General features: G+C 31.3%; 1 protein-coding gene across 1 annotated transcript in view; it reads right to left on the minus strand.

Annotated features, from left to right (window-relative positions):
* Positions 1-18,746: 18,746 nt before the first annotated feature.
* The window catches only part of LOC126739773 (discoidin domain-containing receptor 2-like), a 32,682-nt gene continuing 28,265 nt past the window's right edge, over positions 18,747-23,163 (minus strand). Inside the window, exon 8 of the mRNA XM_050445583.1 lies at positions 18,747-19,468. The gene's annotated coding sequence lies outside the window, so the exon portion shown is untranslated. The remainder of the gene's footprint in view (positions 19,469-23,163) is intronic.

Below are 23,163 nucleotides of genomic sequence, written 5' to 3' on the forward strand. Positions count from 1 at the left end.
ATCTTTTATATTATCTTTAGTCTTTGAAAATGATTGTAAAAAGATAACGACTGGCGGTTAAGTATTTGTTGACCAAACACCATAAAGTGCTCACAAACAATAAGCCTTTATTAGCAGCAATATTTAAAATAGATTCTTAGTCAAAAAAAACGTCCCATGGCATTTTGCTTTCATCGGCAAGTTTACCTTTAGTCTCTGGTTAAAAAACAGTTTTTTTTAATAAACGCACCACTTAGGAACTATGCATCGTCTCCTCCAGAAAGAAATTGGTTCGGAGAACAAACAAATGGGGGTCGTCGACAATTTTACCGATTGCAATAACTTTCTTTATATTCTTAAGTAGGGCCCTTTATCTTCGAAATGCTCGATCAGACGTAAACGCATTTCGTCTATCTCAATTGAAAGTTTTTCGAACTTTATCGAGGACGCTGGCCTGTGTAAAGAAGTTATTTCAAGTTAAGTTCCGCTCTACGGTAAAGTTTTTTAGGTTTTATATATTAATAATTAGGTTTAAAATCTAATTTATAGCAAAAATTTCATACATCTTGTACCATAATTAAGTTTCAAATTTTTTCTTCTTTACTTCTTTTAGCCTTTCTTTGCCTGGATTTATTTTTGATTTCAATTTCATTTTTAGTTTTAATTTTAGAGAATGATATTCATTCTAGAGCATATCTTTTCTGGATTATTTATGTGAGAATTAAGTTACTTTTTTATACTGGTTTTGTCTTATTTTCTTATTTAAGCTAAGTTTATTCCATATCTAAGCATTATATATTCTTTATATTTATTTTCACATCCCGATCTTCTCAAAACTCTGTAAATAGCATCTCTACGATTCATAGAATTTATTGATGCCTCAGTGATCCTTTTTACCAATTCATTTTACGGTGCTAAATCGACTGTACATACTTTTGTAGATCGTTATTGTTTCTATAAGCATTAATGAGAAAAAAATACATAAAGAAAGTACCAATTAAAGCAGTGTTAAATGATAAAGTAAAAAAGAGAATATATTGTCAAGTATCATAACTCATCAATTAAATATATAATTCCACAAAGATTTATGCAGTAATATTAACAAAAATTGCGAAACCAATATTTGTTCATTAATTCATACAAGAAAATCTAATATAGACCCAAAATTACAGATGATAGTAATATTAAGCCAAGTATTAATATATAAATTTAACTCGAAGACAATTCGCATAAATACCATAAGAACTATATTACATTTTACCCTATCGTAAGACAATAGGATACCATCCCGATTTAATGCATCGCCAGATCCCACAATAAGCCCATGACTGTCAGACATGCTCTAGTAGAGGGGTTGATTTTGATTGCTAAACATATTTTACCGACCCCTAGGTATAGAATTTGGCACTCTATTGTGCAGACCCGTACACCATTTGCAAATTACGTACGCCATAATAAATCTTGTTTTCAATAGGTACATAGCGCGGAAGCACTTTTAATGAAAATCGTTTTTCACGGAACATTTACCGCGTTTTTTTCTAATTCACTTAATTTAAAAGCTTTTTCTATTAACGAATTAAAATGATTTTGTGCGTAAGACAAAAATCGTTTGGGAGTTTAGTTTGTTGAATGGTTTAGCTTACTTTTATATTGAACTTATTCATATTAGATACAAGAAACGTTACCAAACTGTAATAATTTATATTTTAATTTATGTAATAGAAGGTATGTATGGAAATAGGCATGTAATATAGACTTTGTTATTTTAAATATAAGGATTGGACTGGGTTTTTTTGTAGATATTTAACGTGTAAAGTATCGATAACAAAATTTCATGCATATACCTTCGTCTTTCAAACAAGCGTTTAACATTTACAGGAGTTTTATTAATTATAGATTCAACAGTTTTTTTCACTCCAATTTTAGTTAGAATAAGCCTTAAAACGACAAGCTCAAGTAATAAAAATTAAAATTAAACAAAAACAAAAAACAGAGACTTATTGATAATCAACTTGGTTTAAAAATGAGGACCAGATAAGAGGACCAGATAAAACACCCAGAAGAGGCTTCGAAAGTTGAAAGAAATCGAGGCTATGCAGCTCATTGCCTAATTTTAATGGTTATGGAAAGAATGAATTCTTGGCATAGTTTGGATGGAACGTATATTGCCAAATGGTACATATAAAGTTATTTGTAAATTGGATAGTGTTAACGAACAAGAAACCAAGCGCCGTTTGGCAGAAATCGAGTTTTCTGGACAACTGGGTGAATAAATACTATGTCTACAGGTTTAGTTACTAAACACTCTCAAAAAAACAACTGCGGCCATCTAGTGACAAAAGTTCTGTTTAATATGACAGCCATCATTAAAATTCCATTTTAAAAGAAAGAACCAAGTATTGTTTACTGCAGTGCCAGTTAATCATATTTTTTACTTAATGTTTTAGGAGGATAAGGAAATATCAAAAAACTGGTTATGTATCGGGGTAAAAAGTTGTTGCAGATGCTGGAAATGCTAGAAGCTCAAGAAAATTTGGAGGTAAGTAAAGGATTTAACATTATTCTATCTTTATAACCTAAAACTGTGTATATCTGTGGTTCCTTCTTTAAAACCGAGAATTTGATATATATGGCTGTTAGTTCCGCTTAGCTGTCGTTTGGTTCTTTTTAAAATAAATTTGTTTTTAAAATTAGAATAATATTATCTTTAATCCTTGATTGAAATAATATGATAGTACCAGGCTGGTTTTTTATATGATGCGGTCATCAAATATATTTAAAACATGATATTAAAATATCTTAATTTAACATAATGCTTTTTAGGCTCTTTCTACTACATTAAATGAATTAAATAATGAAAATAACAACCAGAAAATTAGCTGTTTAGGATCTTCGCTCATGTTAGATACCACTCAGGTAAATATTAAAGGAGTTTAGGCATTACTGAAAAATACAAATAAAAATATTTAAAATACTTTATTTTTCTCTGTCTTTTAGGATGTTTGTGCCATAATAGAACCTTTTTTGCCAAACAGTGATCAAGAATCTGCAATGAATTGTCTATTTCTGATAATAATATTAAGGTAAATATAAATAACATTATGCATGACCGAAAAAATACCAAGCCAAGGAATTGTTGAAATATATTTTTATTATTTTAGTATCCTTCTACGTGAGCATCACTACTTAGATACGTAGTCGATGAGAAAGAACACGAAAATATTGAGGATGAAAACGAAGATGCCAAGGCGTCCTTCCACAATAAGATTCTTCAAGATCCTTTAGGATTCTTCAAGATAAATCTTCCACTTCAGCATCGTAACTTAAATATGTAGTCGATGAGGAAGAATATGCAAATTTTGAGGATGACGTCGAAGATGATCGAGATCCTCCCTTGGTTGTTCGACCTCAAACTCTTCAAAATAAGAGCAAGAAAATCATAATGATCTTCCAGATAAACAAGGTAGACCAAGAAAGGGTCGCAAAGAAAAACACCCTGGACAAACAAATAAAAGTCGTAAGTTTTTAAAAAAATTAAACTTACCACATATTTCAGGAAGAGGGTCACGCGTAGATAAAGAATTTGTCGATTATCGTTGCAATTGTTTGGATAAATTTTACGATTAAATTAGTCAGGAAGAGCGAAAATTTATTTTCGAGAAATTCTGGAAAACTGGCTCGTATTCTCTTCAAAATGCAATCATATGTTCTTCAGTAAAGGAACACCAAATAAAGAGAAGCCTTATTGAAGGAAATACAAATAGAAATTTTACTAGGACATATTACTTTTAGGAACTTTTTCGGTATGCAGAGATTTTTTTGGTCGAACCCTAAATATTTCAACCAAAAGGGTGAACACAGCTCTTAAAAAGTCTAGAACATTGGAATTGGAAGAAAATCATGGTAAGCACGAAAACCATTTTAAGATTTCTGACGTGCAAAGAAAAGCAGTATAAGTCCCATTATAGGCGTGAACAAACTGACTGAGAATATCTTCCTATTAATATATTCCTATTGATGTATAACTTATACTAAGTAGAGGTTAATAATCCGGTAAGCCTATCCACCTATAAAAAAATATTTTACGCACAGTTTAACATTAACAGGTTAAAGAAAGATACATGCAACAAGTGCGACACTCTAGGTGCTCAATCGGCCTCTGGCAATACAGATAAAAAACTAGATCTTCTAGAGCTAGAGTGTCATTTAAAAACTGCTGAGAACTGGCTAGAGAAAAAATAAATAAAGGTTTTAAAGAGGTAAGAAAAGATGTTCACGTACAGGCGATTTCTTTTGACCTGGAGAAAACTTTGCCATTACCAAGAATCCCCGCAAACATCATGTTTTATAAACGCCAGTTATGGGTTTATAATTTGGGTATTTGATCGGCAAAAGAAGGAAAATCTTACTGTTTTCTCTGGACAAAAGGTACTGCTGGTCGCAGTGCGCAAGAAGTGGGATCTTGCGTAATAAAATGCGAATATTTTTTGGAAAAAAACTTAACAGATTTTTATTTATGGTCAGATTCCTGTGGTGGGCAGAACCGTAATATTAAACTTTGCCTAATACTAAAACATATTTTAAATAACTCTTCAACTTTGCAAAATATAAACATGAAATTTCTAGTATCAGGCCATAGTTTCTTACCCAACGATTCGGATTTTGGGGACATTGAAACGGCACTAAAATATCAGCAAAGGTTATATACTCCACAGGATTACGTCAATGTCATGAATAATTCAACAAAAAAGAGTCCATTCATACATAATACAAACAATGGCTAAGAATGATTTAATCTGTTCCAAAGTATTAGAAAAACATATTATTAATAGAAAAAAAGATACTATTGAGGCTTGATGTCAGGGAAATAAAAAGCTCCTCTTATAGTATATTTTTTAAATTCAGACATGATCAAGATTCTTTTGTAGAGGTTGATATTAAACCAAAACATAAGGGTAAACAGACAGAAGTATTTAGTTTATAATTGCCAATATTTTATCCTAATGGCAAACCAATTTCAACGCCTAAAGTTAATGATATAAGATCCGTTATGCATCTTATTCCCGAGGCAGATCAGAGTTTTTATACGTCGCTTTTAGCTGGCGAAGAAATTATTGACGATATTGATGTATACAATGCAGATTTAGATTTGAAATATCAAGAAGACTAACAATACTGCTGTTGTATAATAATTTTGACTATTTTTTTTAACGCAATAATGTTTTTTTACATATCAGGCCAAAGAAAATGCCAAATAAATGTTTACGTTTAAGTTAATTAATTTTGTTATAACAATTAAATATTTTTGTATAAATTAGCTAAGCTGTTATTTGTTTAACCATTTTTTCCCGCTTAAGATAAATTTAAGGGTTTTGATTATTTGTATTTTACCATTTTTCAAAAATGCTTTTTAGTATTTTCTCGTTTTTAAAAAGAAACCATCCTATGTTTCATGTACATTGAGAAATTTAATTAAAGAAATCCAGAAAAAGCCTATTTAAGATTAATAATAAAGAACCAAATATTTACGGCCTTTAAATAACATGCGATTTAAAAACCAAACTTCAAAAAAGTTTTTGCAAAGGAACCAGGCGTTTAGTTCCCTTTTTATTATTTATTATTGCATTATAATAATAGTAGTAATGAACCATCCGTAAAATATCTAAGTTTTCCACATTTTTTTACAAATATAGCTTTATTTGACTATAGATAGTTTATAGGTTCCTTCTACGTTAACACTGTCCAATTTACATATGGATTTGATTGATTGAATGGACTAACCTTTAAAGAATTTTTAAGTCTTTCTGCTTTCTTCTGGCTGAGAAAGTTTCAAAATTAAGTATTGAGCAAAAAGTCTTATAATAAAATTCTTAGTCATTGTAAAACCTGTAGTAAATATACCTGCAAAATTTATGCTAAATTCTATCTAATCTGTAGATATCAGATGTATAGTTTGATCTCCAGAGAGAAGAGACATATTCTAAGTGGGTTTTAAAGATTTGTTAATATTGTGATGTAAAGTTAGAATCAAGTAGCAGTCTCAAATCTCTGATTTATTGCAAACACTTTAAAGCAGTATTGATTAGATGATAATAAAATAATATTATATCATTGATAAAAGTGGCGAATAACAATTAACAGCGCGGGACTATAACAGTTAAGGCTTCTGTGGCACCCATGAGGAGACTTCTGATGAGGAACGTGTGAATCAATGCCAAAACCAAAAAGTTTACTGAGTAAGGTATCATGATTCACGCTGCCAAATGCCTTGGAGAAGTCAGTGTAAATAGAATAAATCTCCTTTTCATCCTCTAAGGCCCTGCTAGTATTATATATTAACATACATGAGTAAGTTCAATTCTGCTGATGAATTGTGTTTAAAACTAAATTGTTCCTAAATAATTTTAGAGCCTAAATAAGAAGTAATTTGCTTAATAATGATAATTCTTTACATCGGTATCACCAGCCTCATGTAATCACTAATTTTTGAAAAATTTGGAAAATGACCTGTTTTTATTGACTACCTAATTATACACAAAATATAAAGATCTAAAAAGGATAAAGCAACATTTTGAAATAAACTGGGGTGTATCTTATTAGGATAAGGTTCTTTATGAGGGTTAAGATTTCCTAAGTCTGTGTAAACATCTAAGATTAAAATTTAAAAAAACTGCTTAAGTTGAGAAAAAAAGTATGTAGAAGCTTTCCAGAACTCTGTAGATAAGTAGGCCAGAATTGCTGTTGATTTTATTACAATATTGCCTCCGTATCTCTAATATAGTACTCAAAATAAGGCCTAGTTGAAATTTTACATTGTGTGCGAAAACGGCCAAAATATTGGTAATCAAAAAAAAGTCTAGTTTCTATGTATTTTTTTGTGAGCATCCTTTTTCTGAATAACTAATTGAGGAAAATAACTTTCTACTGACATTCTTTTAAAATGGTACAAAATTATGCAAAATTCTATAAAGTACAGATCCAAGAGGTTCATTTATGATGGTGAAGTCTGTTGCTTTGAAGTCATATTAGTAGCCAAGTTGGTTTGAATTATTATTGTTGCAGTGGATATATATTATTATCCATGAAAACCAAGTACTCGCCAACATTTGGTTTTAAGACATGACTTTTCGATTAATAAAGGTCAAGGATAACATTGTTTATATTTGGAATATTACTCACCTGAAACAAGTATTATAAAGAAAAAGTTTCAGACGTGTGTATGATCTTTTGTTGACTATTGGATAAGTAGTAGATCAACGATGATCAATAGTCCATGTGGTTTTAGGAAGATTGTAATCACAGGATGCAGATCTTTAGATTGAAAAATACCTGAGTAATTTTGCCTAGGTTATGACTGAAACTTTCATATTTCTTTAATAGTGAGTAGGTGTTACGAAAAGTATAAGTTAATATATCTATTAGTTTTAAGTAAAACAAATAAATTTTTTATTTAACTAATAAATACGTCCCTTAGCAGTAAAATGCAAAGCCTAAAACAATTTCTCCAATCAAATTTCTGATCACATTTATAATTAAAAAAACCAGTGTCCAGATCAATTGACCCTGAGACTACATAAAGGGATTAAATTAAGATAGACTTGCTTAAGATGCTTCGTTAATTTTTATATAGTAAGTGATTTTTTAAAGGCTCTTTAAGTCATGCGCATTCTGACAAGTCATGCCGCTAATATTTGTGTATTAAGAACTAAACCAGTAATTTCTCTTTCCAGTCAGATAGAGAAAACTCGGCAACTTATGAAGCTTGGCCAGATCCCATAATAACTCCCAAAAACTCTGAGAGATAAAATTCTATTGTAGACCTCCGGAACCGTGGGTTTCACGCACGTGCTCTCCATAGAATTCGGCACGTGCATTAATTTCGGCCAGGATTATAGACAGGCTAAATAATTTGTCTGACTCTTTTTGTAATTTTCTTTTTTATCCCACGGCAGCATTTTTTTACCAGTGGGATCAATATTGTGGGACAGGGTCACCGTCTAAATTATTATGCGAATATTTGTGACACATTTTAGTAAGTAGAATGTGAGTTTTTTTATAAGGGGGAAGGTTGTACCTTATCAACTTCCCTGGGAATAAAAGTTTTAGAAGCTTTTGTTTTGTATTTTTTTAGGGATGGAAAGTAGGGTAATTTTAAAGGGTTAGTTGGGGTAGTTTGGATGATGCAGCGGTTCGACGAAGGGTGCTTTAACTGGCTTATGTTTGGCTTTTAAGTATTGTGGTCTAGATTGCAATTTGAAAAATGCCAAAAGATTAACAAGGATATTGGCAAAAATCTCTTAATACGCTCATTTATTGATAAAACCCTCTGTTACCTTCAAAACGGCAAAGTGTTCAGTATTTTATATATTATTTCTTATTAAATATATAGGTGCTGGAGATATTCATTTTAATGTTTACCAATATTTTTCAATTTATATGTCTTATACTGTCTTAACTTGTCTAATTACATTTCATATAAACATAGAGAAATTATTTCGTTATCACAAGGATCTTGAAATTTCAATAGCTCTAAGTACGTTTACTATAGCTGGAAAATGTATGAGTTTTTTATAATAAGAGGTGCCTTACAGAGAATGCATATATTTAGGATTACGAGCTTTCGAGGATTTCGTGGAGTAGCAAAAGTCATAGAAAATCCTTTGATTAAGTCTATTGTCTATAAAAATCTGTCAGGCTGAGACTTGTTTGTGAATATTTTATTTAAATTTACAAAAAAAAATATTATTTATTAAATTATTGTTATTATTAATGTATAAAATAAAAATTGCTAGAAAAAGAGCTTTGGTTAATTGGATAAAACATTTTAATAATTTAATAATTTTGTGTTATTAAATAAAACTTATGGATAAAAAAATAATTATTACAAAATGCACATATTATTTTTTCAGATGATATTATTAAGGGGCTAAAAATCCCTATTATAATAAAAGTGATTTTTGTTCTATTATTTAATATATTATACCATATATATTTCATTTTATGATAAGTCATCTTTCATCTTAGTATGTATTGATCCAAACTATCTAACAAATTTCATATTGTAAGAACGTAAAAGATTTAATAATAAAATGATCTATTTTTAAATAAAACTTTTATCTTAAAATACAATCAATTTAATTAGAAAGAAGAGGGAGGATAAACACAAAAAATTATAAGTGTGTGATTCAATCAAATTTTTGCTTTTATAAAAAACAGTACATTTTAATTGTAGGCCCTTATATCAAAACATTGATTTTCTTAAAAATTTATTTTTTCTACAATTTCAAATGGCCAATCGTAAAAAGGTAAAATATTATTATGAAAATGTAAATACGTTAATTATTCTGCTAGTTTTTGTACAATTTTATTAGTATTGTGTAGTTAAAGTTGATTCGTAGGGTTTCTTTAGGGTTCTACTTACGTTTGGTTTATTATTTTCATCTATAGTGTTTAGTTTTTAGGTAGTTCATCTTGTTTGAGAGCCCCATTTTGGCCCCAATTTAGGTTATTTAGGTTATATTATTGTAAATCCCTGTAGTTCTAATTTTCTAGAATTTGTATACTTGCTTGCTTTGACTGTCAGTATTCTCCTAAAATTATTGGTCTCTTTGGGCAAAAACAATGAAGATAATTCTAAATATTTCGAAACTGTTCCATCGGGTTTTAAAAAGGACGCGCTTCGTGACAAATCATTCAGTTTTAATTGTTTAGTCAGTTTTTACCTTGGAAACAATTAAACGACAGTCAAAGCGAGTTAGGTTAGTGCTTTTGACGTTGACAATAAAAGTGTGTTCCCGAATTTCGTTACAATTGGTGTCAGAAGTAAAGGATATTTGGAAGCTCATTTTAGTGGATGCCTTTAACAAGAAGTCAAGCCAAGATGGAGACCGAGAAATTGATGGAGCTGCTATTAAGGAAGTTTGACGAGCAAAAAGTAGAACAAGAAGAACGAGACCGTAAACAGAAGGAAGAACAAGAACAACGAGACCGTAAACAGAAGGAAGAACAAGAAGAACGAGACCGCAAACAAGAAGAACGAGACCGTAAACAGAAGGAAGAACAAGAACAACGAGACCGTAAACAGAAGGAAGAACAAGAAGAACGAGACCGTAAACAGAAGAAAGAACAAGAAGAACGAGACCGTAAACAGAAGGTAGAACAAGAAGAACGAGACCGTAAACTGAAGGAAGAACAAGAAGAACGAGACCGCAAACAAGAAGAGCGAGATAAGAAACAGGAAGATTTACTAAAGACAATTAAATCTGACCTGAAGAAGGAAAATGAAGACCTGATAAAGACCATGAAAGATGACCTAAAGAAAGAAAATGAAGACCTGATTCGAACCATGAAAGATGACTTACTTAATTTAAAAAATAATCTTAAAAAGGAGCAGGAGGAACGAGACAGAAAACAAGAGGAACGAGTTTTACAACTTAAAGAAGATCTGGAGAAGAATCAGAAACAATTAATGACTAACTTTGAAGCAACAGTAGAAGAAGAATTGGGGCAAGTACAAAAAAAGATCCAAGAACTAGAGATGAAAGTAAAACGGACTCCTCTTCATCCCGATCCTGGAATGCAAACAATGATGAAAGTAAAGCCACCAAAATTCGACGGCAAAGAAGCTTGGAGTACCTATTTGAATCAATTTGAGGCCGCTGCTAGGGGAAATCGCTGGGATAACGAAGAAAAGGCAATCAATCTTAAGCTAAGCCTTAGAGGAGAAGCTACAGAAATATTAAGAATGGTGCCATCTGAGGATCAGCTCAATTTCGACGTACTGGTGCGTACCTTAGAGATGAGATACGGTGAAGCCCATCCACAACAAGTGTACCAGGCTCAATTGAAATCTAGAAGACAACAACCCGAGGAAGGACTCCAACAGTTTGAGGCCGATGTTGCTCGATTAGTAAATCTGGCTTACCCTTCAGCCCCAACAGAGTTCCGAGAACAAATTTCTATAAATTGTTTTATTGACGGAGTTCGAGATCCAGATACTAACCACGCTCTAAGGATGGCTCATCATAAAAGTATATCAGAAGCTTTGGCCCATGGACTAGAGTATGAGGCAGCTTTTCAAGCAACTAGAAGGCAGACACGAATAAGACAAATCAGAACTTCGGAAAGTGATCTCGAAGACCGCCTAAAGAAGCTTGAATCATTATTAGCGAGGAAACCTAAAAGACCATTGCAATGCTGGAATTGCAATGAGGAGGGGCACCTTAAACGTCAATGCCCCAAGCCTTTAAGAGATCCAAGGAACCAGGAAAACTTCAACTAGTCAGCTTTATGGGGCGCAAGCTGGCTGGGTGCTACCAAGCCCCACGTATAAGACTAAACCGGCTGCCACATCCTGGAGAGAGCTTGGTAGTACCGGGAAAAATATGCGGCCGTGAATGTGAGATGGTAGTGGATACAGGATCAAGTCATACTATCGTGAAGCCGAACATCGTAGCACACTGTAGGCTCTCAGCACCACCCAATTTAATTCTGGAGTCTGCAAATGGAAAAAAAATCCCGATTCTTGGATTGCACGAAGCTACAGTCACCATTGGCTTAACAACATTCCAACAGCCAGTACTAGTGGCAGAAATCATGGATGATGTCATATTAGGATTAGATGTTATGAATGCTCAGCAGTTTAAAATGGATGTATATAACCGGATATTGACGACGAGAAATGAAGAGATTTTTATGCACCACCTATATGAAGATAAAGTAAATACCAGAGTCGTTAAGTTATTCAAGGATGTTACTATACCAGGAAATTCAGAGGTGGTGGTTTATGCTACAACTGGAGGAAAAGAGGGAGAAACTGTTTTGATTGAGCCCATGGAAAAATGCAAACTATATGGTCAAGGAATTTTTCCAGCCAAGACGTTAACTACGCAGAAGAAATCTACTATTTTGGTTCGAATGGTAAATTTAAAAGGATATGATCAACACCTGAAACAAGGAGAGAACATTGGCGTATGCTCTGAAGTAGTGGCAGTCATGAAAAATGCTGATAGAAGTCGTTATTCAAACAGACCTTTTCCTGTATGTTTACAAAACCTATTTGAAGAATCTTCTGCCAATTTAACCATGGACCAGTGTAGTAAATTGCGACGTCTTCTTGAAGAAAATCAAGATGTGTTTTCCTTGCACGATAAAGACCTGGGAAGAACTGATTTGGTGCAGCATCGAATTAACACTGGAGACAATGCTCCGATTAAACAAGCACCTCGAAGAATTCCGATAGCTAAACAAGGAGAAGTTTCCTCAATGCTTCAAGAAATGAGGACACAAGGAGTGATAGAGCCTTCTCAGAGTCCTTGGACATCTCCAGTTGTGCTAGTGAAGAAAAAGGATGGATCCACTAGATTTTGTGTAGACTATCGGCGACTGAATGATATTACCAAGAAAGACAGTTATCCCCTACCAAGAATTGACGACACCCTGGACACGCTATCAGGTTCACAATGGTTCTCAACACTCGATCTAAAGAGTGGATACTGGCAGGTAAAGATGCACCCAGAAGATAAGGAAAAGACCGCATTCTCGACTGGAACAGGACTTTGGCAGTTTACAGTAATGCCCTTTGGACTCTGCAATGCTCCAGCTACCTTTGAGAGACTTATGGACACAGTTTTACGTGGAATGACTTGGGAATCATGTTTAGTTTATCTGGATGACGTTATCATACTGGGGAAAACATTTGAAGATCATTTGAAGAATATTCAAAAGGTATTTGTTAAACTGCGAGAGGCCAACCTGAAGCTAAGTCCTAAAAAATGTTGCTTATTTCAAAAAGAAGTTCGATACCTTGGCCATGTAATATCAGAAAAAGGTGTCAAGACTGATCCAGATAAAGTAGAGGCGATCGAAAAATGGCCACGACCCACTGACAAACACCAGTTAAGAAGCTTTCTGGGCCTTTGTACCTATTACAGAAGATTTGTAAGAAATTTCGCTAATCTTGCAAAGCCTCTACATAAGCTCACGGAGGACAAAGTGGTATTTAGTTGGTCAACAGACTGTGAAGAAGCATTTCAACAGTTAAAGAGAGCACTATGCACATCTCCAATTTTAACATATCCGATTCCTGGACAAACTTTTATTTTGGATACCGATGCGAGTAATGTTGGAATTGGGGCCGTTCTATCACAAAAATATGAAGATGGCGAGCAAGTAATAGCTTATTTCAGTAAAACATTATCAAAACCAGAAAGAAACTATTGTGTCACTAGACGAGAGCTATTGTCAGCAGTAAAAGCTATTGAACATTTCCATAAATATTTGTATGGTCAACGATTTATCCTTAGAACCGACCATGCTTCGTTGAAATGGCTGTTTCAGTTTAAAAACCCCGAAGGACAAATAGCAAGGTGGCTTCAACGATTACAAGAGTATGACTTTACAATAGAACATAGGAAAGGCGCATATCACCAAAATGCCGATGCTTTATCGAGAAGACCCTGTATTGAAACATGTCAACATTGTTTTAAAAAGGAATCAAAACAGCATCCAGAGATATTTACTTGTAATCGTATTGGCCTTCACAGTTCTAAAGAGTGGGATGTAGCTAGTTTAATCCAAGATCAGTGTGATGACCCAGTATTTGGTCTTATTTACGAACTGAAATCTCGAGAAATTTCAAAACCAGAATGGAAAGACATTTCTGACAAATCTCCAGAACTTAAAGCTTATTGGTCTCAATGGAATTCATTGGTTATAAAAGATGGATTATTAAAAAGAGTCTGGGAGAGCGTAGATGGAAAAGAAAAGACATATCTGACAGTCCTTCCTCGAAAACGTATTCCGGAAGTCCTTGAAGCTGTTCATGGCGGTGTCGGCGGAGGACATTTTGGAGTTAGTAAGACCTTGGCAAAAGTGAGAGAACGGTTTTACTGGCTGAACAGTCATCAAGATGTTGAACGCTGGTGCCGACAGTGTGAGCAGTGTTCGTCAAGCAAGGGCCCAAAAACCCGGACAAGAGGAAAGATGATGCAGTATCTTGTTGGTGCACCTTTTGAACGAATTGCCATAGACGTAGCAGGACCCTTTCCTACTAGTAGCTCCGGAAACCGATATGCTCTTGTTGTTATGGATTACTTTAGTAAGTGGCCCGAGGTTTATCCGATTCCAAACCAAGAAGCAACGACAGTAGCTGAAGTGCTGTTCCAGAACTGGATTTGTCGATTTGGTGTACCCAGAGAGATACATTCAGACCAAGGAAGGAACTTTGAGTCACAAATATTCCAACAAGTATGCCAGTTGCTGGGAATCAATAAGACCCGTACAACCCCACTACACCCTCAGTCTGATGGAATGGTTGAAAGATTTAACCGGACACTTGAAACCTATTTAAGGATGGTAGTAAACTCTAAGCAAACCGACTGGGATACCTGTATACAACCATTCCTATTGGCATATCGTTCTTCTATCCACAAGTCAACTGGAAAAAGCCCGGCAAAAGTTGTCTACGGTGATGAACTTCGTTTACCTTTGGACATTATTACTGGAAGACCCCATAAGTCTGAAACCCTGGAGGAGTACGTCGACCATTTACAAGAGCGTTTACAAATTGTTCACGAACAAGCACGGGATAAACTTCATCTAGAAAGTAACAGAATGAAATCACGTTATGACATAAAGGCAAATTCTACCGGTTTTAATCCTGGGGATAAAGTCTGGTTATACAATCCACGGAGGACGAAGGGGAAGTCACCAAAGCTCCAGAAGGATTGGGAAGGTCCATTCAATGTGGTCACCAGAATCAACGACGTGGTGTACCGTATCCAGCGACATCCGACAGCGAAGATGAAAATTGTAAACATCGTCCGGCTAGCGCCCTATCATGACTCAGGTGGTCCCATGTTTGATCGGGACGATCAAAATTGAGAGGGGAGCAGTATTATGAAAATGTAAATACGTTAATTATTCTGCTAGTTTTTGTACAATTTTATTAGTATTGTGTAGTTAAAGTTGATTCGTAGGGTTTCTTTAGGGTTCTACTTACGTTTGGTTTATTATTTTCATCTATAGTGTTTAGTTTTTAGGTAGTTCATCTTGTTTGAGAGCCCCATTTTGGCCCCAATTTAGGTTATTTAGGTTATATTATTGTAAATCCCTGTAGTTCTAATTTTCTAGAATTTGTATACTTGCTTGCTTTGACTATCAGTATTCTCCTAAAATTATGGGTCTCTTTGGGCAAAAACAATGAAGATAATTCTAAATATTTCGAAACTGTTCCATCGGGTTTTAAAAAAGGACGCGCTTCGTGACAAATCATTCAGTTTTAATTGTTTAGTCAGTTTTTACCTTGGAAACAATTAAACGACAGTCAAAGCGAGTTAGGTTAGTGCTTTTGACGTTGACAATAAAAGTGTGTTCCCGAATTTCGTTACAATATTTAAAATACGTGTCGTGTTAATGCCATTTATATGGGTATCCAAGGCATAACTTAAATGGCTATGATTTCAATTTTTCTGGCTTTATATTTGATTCTTTAATTCTAAATTTGCTTGGCCAAAGTTAGATTGTGAAGTGCAAGATCTAGATGTAAAAATATATAAAAAGAGTTTCTAGAACGAATAAGTAAGAATTTGTCCTGTCCTGAGCTCTAAGTTATATTAAGAACCCTTAAATAATGATTTAAAAGAAACACGTGAAAAATCTAAAAAATACATATGATGAAAATTACCATATGGAATTGATGATATCTGCTTCTCTATATTTCTTTATGCCTCAACATTAAATCCATCTATAAAAGATGCACACATTACAAACCGAGCAAAAGTGTGTAGGCAAAACCGCGTTATGCAAATTTTATTAGGTTCCTTTCGATGGTGCCTCTTATTTGTATCTTAAATTCATTTAAATGCCTCGCAATTAATGAGCATTATCAATGAGCAAAGCGGGATGATCGTAAATTCAAGAAAGCCACCCATAAATTATATGTCCGCCGTTTTGCGAAATGAAAAGTGGGTGGTTTTTGATGAGAGTTGAACGCTTAAAGGTAGATTTTATTTCGCGCATGGGTTGTTTTTCGTTAGCATTTCCGTATAGTAAAATCCTTATTGTTTATGTGGGATGTTATGGATGTTTAAGGGGAAGTACTTTGGGATCTTAACACGTTGTTTCTAGATATATTAATTTGAAATTATTGGAAGTTTTAAGTAATGCAAGAAAAAGAAGCTCTGTATAATGAAAAAAGAATTTATTTATAATTTAATTTAATATTAAGATTTTTCTTAGTTTTGATCAAAGATTACAACTACTTGTTTTATAAGTTATACTTTATTAGTAACGAGGCTACTAAGTACGACATGTTAAATAAATTATCTTTTAGGTTTTTTAGGATGATAAAGGATAGCTTAGAAATTCGATTTACACTAGAACCTTAATGACTTCATAGGATAAATTGAAAAAGTTACTGAAATAAAAAACAATTTGTTAAATTATTTCAAAAGGAGTTTTCTACGCTGATACAGTTATTGAAAGACCGAGATTTAATGTTCTGAATAAAATTTATCTTTATGTTAAATTATTTTAGGTTGATATTGGCTTTACTCTTTTTCCTAATCACAGTCTTTTCCTTTTTCATAATATCTAAGATTATTTTCATAATATCTAAGACTATTGAAACCTATATTTTAATTTTTGTCAACTAAATTACACTATTCTAAATAGTGTAAATTATTGAGCAGTAAGATTTTTTGATAAGAGGTCTCTGAAACTACTAAAAAATAATAAGGAAAAATTTTTGATAAATTTAGGGAATAAAAAAACGCAAAAGATTTATATAACTTAATTAAGTTTTAAATCACTGACTGTCATTTGTGAAATTTCGTACATACTTTTATGTAAATTGCAAACTAAATAAGCCGAAAAATATTACAAATTTTTAAAGCAATTATTTTTTAAATAACTCAAAAATAGTATACCTAAAGCAGGAGATTCAGGTATTCAGCATTCTCAGTTTAAATGCGTTTTATCGTTTTCGAAACAATTTTTTTGCCTTCATAATCCAGGACTTAAAAATTTCGAAAAATGCCTCGACTACTTAACATTTATCAGCTTGAAGGTTAAAAATTAAGAGAGGCATTTAAAAAATGTTTTTTTTTTGGTAGTTTTTACTTTACTGCGTAAAAGTTGAAGAGCTCTAAAATACAATTTATATGATTATCACAATTAATTCGCTTTACTTAGCTTGCGCCCTCAACACAAGCATTAAAATATCTATGCAGCTTATGCTACTTACCCAGACAACAAGGCATTATTTCAAATGCTGAGGATAAAATTGTTACTTAACAAAACCTGCTGTAACTTTTTAACTGTTATACTTAAAATTATAATTTCAACAGCTGTAGGTAGTTAAGGATCGAAGGTGCAATTAGTTTTTTTATGAAGTTTTTAATAAATCTTCAAAATTTAGATCCGACAGCTGCACGTCCAGAGAATTGAGGGATCAAATGAAAAATAAATAAAGGCAATATTAGCTCTTGGTACTGGCACTTTTTATATTTTTTTTTAACCAAAAATAGAAACTTATTTAAATTTATTCAAGAAGTACGTGCTTGAATTTTGTTGCGATACCAAAATTAAATATACAAAGTGACACAAAACAAGCAGATTTTCATTTAAAAAAATTTTGAAACGAGCTTTATTACAATTAAGTGTAAAAAAATTAGTTTTTATATTGTAACTTCTAAATTAATCAATTATTGTCAGATATACATAAGGATTAAAATATTAAAAAAAAAATCTGTATTGTTGTAGATTCTAAAAGGTCAGCATCTTTTTATCCTTTAATTTTTGAAAAATAACTATATTTTTTATTTTAACAAGAAAATTGCAGCTAATTTAAAGAGTTTCAATGGATGCTCTATTAAACTACAAAATTAAAATGTTTTCTCATTTAAAATTTCTATTAAAAAAAAAAATCATAAAATGACAAAAAAAGCTGTACAGTTATTGCAATTTATAAAGATTTTTAAGGCATAACTTAAATAGCTACGACTGCCATTTCCTTAGTATTATATTAATTTTGATAAGCCCGTTTCTGCTCAATCTGAATTAATAATAAATAACTTAAATAAAATACAATAATTAAAAATAAAAACATAAATTTGTGTTCTTTTCGTAAAATAGAAAAATTAAATTAATTTTTAATTTAGCAAATAATATTTACAGAATTTAAATTTTTTTCTTTTTGTTTTTTTTTGATGCTAAGGTAATTTTTTTCTATTATTTATCGTATTTTATTGACTCTTAGTAAAGTTAGTGGAATTTACCTTAAAGCGTTAATAAAATACATATATTTCGAGTACCAAATCTAACCTCTTTCGCATAGTAAATACAATGATACTTATGGCTACATTTCAAAAATACAAGATATTTAAAAAAATAGTACAATTGTACTTCTTTTAAAAATATTTTAAAATCTTGATAAAATATTTAAAAAGTTAGGATTCTATAATAATATTATATTTTAATAACTAAAAAACGACTCAAAGATTCACCCTATTTAATCTAATTTAATTCTAAATAGCTGAGCTTTACTACGTACCTTTAAACTTCCCTTCACTAGATGATAAAATATCCACACCAATAAAGAATAAGAAATAAAACAACACAATAATTTTTACTATAATTTATTATATTTAATAATTTATATTCACATATTATTTACCATGTAATATCGATATGTACAATTCAAAAAGAAAAGTCTTATTCACTTATTGTTATACTTGTCAAATAGGATATCTGCTACTACATTATCTATTTGAAAAATAAAATAATCTGGAAAGTTTTATGTATACAAAAAAATAATTAAATAACACACATTTGCTTTATTAAATGCTAATCGGCAATATTTATCATACAGTATTGGTCATAAGTCAATAACATCGTTATTTACAATTATACATGTTATTTCTAAATGACGTCGTACATAGAAACTGTTAATTCCGAAGTGCTGTATCAGGGATACTAGGAAAAATTTTGTCATATACAAATCTAACATGAAAAAAGAATTATTTTTTTATAAGCTTTTATAAGTCACCCAATGAGATTCTATCTATGTATGTGTCTATAAGCTATATATAAATTACAAAAGACTTAATATTAATAATACTACAAATATTCCTAAATACCACATATAATTTCATTGCCATTTCAATTTATATTCGTTATGCTTTTGCTACATTTAAGATTGTCTTATATAATTTTTTTAAGCGACATTTAGATGAGGCAGCGTCGAAAGTTTTTATAGAAAATAAAATTATAAAGGATTATTCAAAGTCTTAGGAGAAAATTTAGTTTTTTTTATACCATATTTATCTACAACTTACTTTAAGCAACAACAGAATTTTCTATAAATAAAGATATAGCTAAAGCGCTGCAATATGAAATTTATTACTAAGAAGTACATGAAAGTGTAAAAAAACAGTATTTGGTAGGTTAGTCAGCCTTCTTAAGAATAGTCCAATGCGACAAATAGTAGCTGAAACAAATAAAAAGGACATTTAAATACAAAAACTTAAAAAATCCAACAAACTAGGTTAATACTAAACATTTCAAATATAAAGTCTGAATGTTTTCGTCATTTCCTACTGATGTTGTTTACACGTCAATCATTTGAACCTATAAAGCGCACGTCACTATCAGTAATCAAGGCAATAAATTAAAGAAAAAAAGTTTCGACTCGCGGTAATTTCCTATCTGAAAACAAGGCGCTCAGTGTAAAATTAGCCCAATAAAGTACGCTCTAAAAGTATTTTTAGATTACAAGGGAATGTCTTGAAGAGGTTCATAGCAGACTTTTTGATTTATGGTCTTAAGAAACTTAAAGGTCTTTATGGGTCTTCTGTCGGATGCAGGAAAGTACTTGTATGTGATTTTTTTTTTTTAATTTAAGAAAGACACTTTTGTTGCAAGCCTATTAAGTTTGAGCTAGTTGGGGCAATAAGGTTTAAAGAAAATTTATTTAATTTTTTTGTTGATAATAAAATTTGAAGGCTTTTGATTTGCGAAGTTTTAAAATCGATCCTTATTGCTTATAAGTTTCATTTTTATACTTTACTTTATGCAAAATTGTAATTTTGATTTGGCAAGTTGATTACAAAATAAATACAAGTATTTGGGAGCAGAAAAATAAGATGAAGTATAGGATAAGACAATGAAGAAAAAACTAAGCAAACAATACATCAGAAGAATCCACAACGTATGAAGAACACAGAGCTGAGCGCTAAAAATAGGGTTACAGCCATCAACATCTTAGCTGTACCCATCATCAAGTACAGCTATGGCATCTAATCTAATCTTGCATTTGAATCCCCTTCTTCCAGAATATGCAAGTACTTTTGTTTGAAAGGTTTTATACAATTTTATTTCAACCTTGGACTTAAAGCATTTAGATTTTGTACAGCATCTCTTAGACTTGATCTTGAGTTATCTCTAGAGAAATTAACAATTTCTTTATCCCTTCTTAGTCAACGATGTTAAGGAAGAGGTTGGTTTGCAGTGGCAATTATTCCATGTTAATCAAAATGTCTATCAATTTTAGCAACGTCTTGTGATTGATTTATGCTTCAAGATGTCACCGATTAAATTTATTTGCGGTCTGTTTCTCGGAAACTATAATTGTCGTCTCCTACCAATTTTATGATTTCTATTTTTTTGATTTAAAGTATAACTAGGTAGTATTGTAATATTGTATTGTCTTTTACATTTTGCGACATAATTGCCAGATTTAGAATTTATTTGTCAAACAAAAAGGGTTTTAAACAAACAAATCAACGATACCTAATGCAAGGTGGCCTGACAAATAGCTCTAATTAACGATTTTTATTAAACTAATTACTATTTTATTTGAACACCCTGTACACTAGAGGGGTGAAAATCTGTATAGTGAGGTTTAAATTGATGTTGATTAACACTCCGTTACGACTTCTTCTCTAAAAAATGCCCTAGTATGTTTTTCTGAAATTAGACCCTCTCTGAAGCACCATAATTACCTATAAGTAAGACCCTGGAACTAATTTGGCATATGCCTAATAAGTGTTTGTCGAGCCCTATCAACCAATTTTTGTTTTGAATAGGCATGGATAAAAAGCATAAATACAAGCCAAAAAGTGCCGTAAAAAAACCTTAAAACCAAAATTACACTACTATGCTTATTGAAAGACAGATTGAGAAGTGCTTAAGAGACCAGACGTAATTATCATTAAGACAAAATTTTTAAAAAATGCAGTAACTGACTTCGCTATTCTCCATGACAATCTTACCATAATCCTAAAGGAAAAAATACACACAGATTGCTGACGAAGCTCAAACACGTGAAAAATGCTGATCGTAGAAATTAAACCACTAAATATATCAAAAAATGGCCTAACCTATAAAAATACAAATAAACATTTGATAGAAGTTCAAGTACGTCCCTAGCCTTTGTACAGAAGTGCAGAAAGCATTTGTTTTTGGAACAACAGAGATTATCTGAAAAATCCTCTTCAAGAAGTTACTTCTGTATTCTGAAAAATACGGCTATTAAAGAACATTATATTATGTCATTTAAAATAAAAATTATTTGGGAAAACGATCCTTACATTAAAAGTTGCTTATCTTATAAATGCTAAAAGAGACAATGGTTTATAATGCTAAAAAAATATCGAAGGTATTGTCGTGATACCTTTAAAATCACTGCAAAATGATTAAATTTTTTGTTTTCCAAAGTTTATTGACTTAAAGGATTAAGTTTAGGATCTTTTAATTCTTTCTGTAAAAGATATGCTTATAGAATTGTTACAAAATAAGTGCTAAAATAAGTTTTTCATTTTAAAGAGGTAAAAGGAATTCACCGTTATATCTAAGATAAATGTCATACAGCTTAAGATAAAATATTAGTTCATTATTTTAAATCGCATCTAAGATATGTTTCTTATTCTCTTAAAAATCACAAAAAAAAAACGTTTTTTTAAAGCAATTTGTTTTAGAATGAGACATTTTCATGTTTTATTGGTTTCAAGCCTAAAAGAGATACTTTTTTAATGCTTTCATTCCATAAATCATTGGAAATATTGTCATAACCTTAGTATCACATTTTAAGATAACTTTTTAATTTACATTCAGGACAATGAACTATTAAAATAATTTATATAAGATAAGATAATTATTTTTCTATTTGAGCCTATATAAAAATATTGTTTATTAGTTTGAAGTCGATTGATCTTTAAAATCTCAAGTAAAATAAATATTTAAATAATTTAATAATAATAGGAAAACCGAAAAGGTATGGGTAACGGGATTAAATAATTTTTAGATATCATTAGTAGAAAATTATAGGTACTATGACTAAAACTTTTATTACTATTACTTTTAATAATAATATAATTTTTTTATCATTTTTAACCCTTTAATGTATTAAGATCATTTTTACTTAAGAATGAACCTTAAAAATTAAAAATTATTAGCAGTATTGTTATGTTCTTAAATTGTACTAAATGAGACAATACAAAATTATTAAATAACTACTTTAATTTACATTAAATTATATGAAAACTTTCTTAAATATTAATCGCATGCCGGATTGCATGTTAACCTTTTTACATTTAATAAATTCTGAAAGAATTGTAGAAAAAAAGAGGGGGTGACGGAACTGTCTTAGGGTCCATCTGCACCTCAAACAAATTTACATAAAGTGGAATTGACCATTGTTCTTGCTTGTTGTATGCAACAAATTAATTTTACAAAAATTATTTTATAGTTTTCAAATCGCAAAGGGAAAATATAAATTTTTTCTTTGGCTTTTTGTCGAGAATAATAAGAAATTACTGGTTAAATAAAATATTTATTATTATTATTATTATTAAATATTTATTTTAAGAAGAAGGGAAATTAGACAATTTTAAAGTGCTTCTGGATAAAAGAATTATTAAACTCCTTACTGAGAAAATAATTTGGTCATGGTGGTTTAATAAATATTTTATTATGTTCAAATTGGTTGAATAATAAAAAAAATTGTACTGGTTTTGGGACATTGAATGACTAAAATCACATTTTCAGAATAATTACGCATTGCTCTAATTTAAAAAAAAAAACATTTCTTTACCAGTTCGATAATAAGCACCTAAAAACAAGAAACCTTAAAAGTCACAACAATAATAAAATATATAATATCTCCAGGAAACTAAGAAATCAAAG

The sequence above is a fragment of the Anthonomus grandis genome, chromosome 8 (genome assembly GCF_022605725.1).
Source record: "Anthonomus grandis grandis chromosome 8, icAntGran1.3, whole genome shotgun sequence".
Lineage (NCBI taxonomy): Eukaryota > Metazoa > Arthropoda > Insecta > Coleoptera > Curculionidae > Anthonomus > Anthonomus grandis.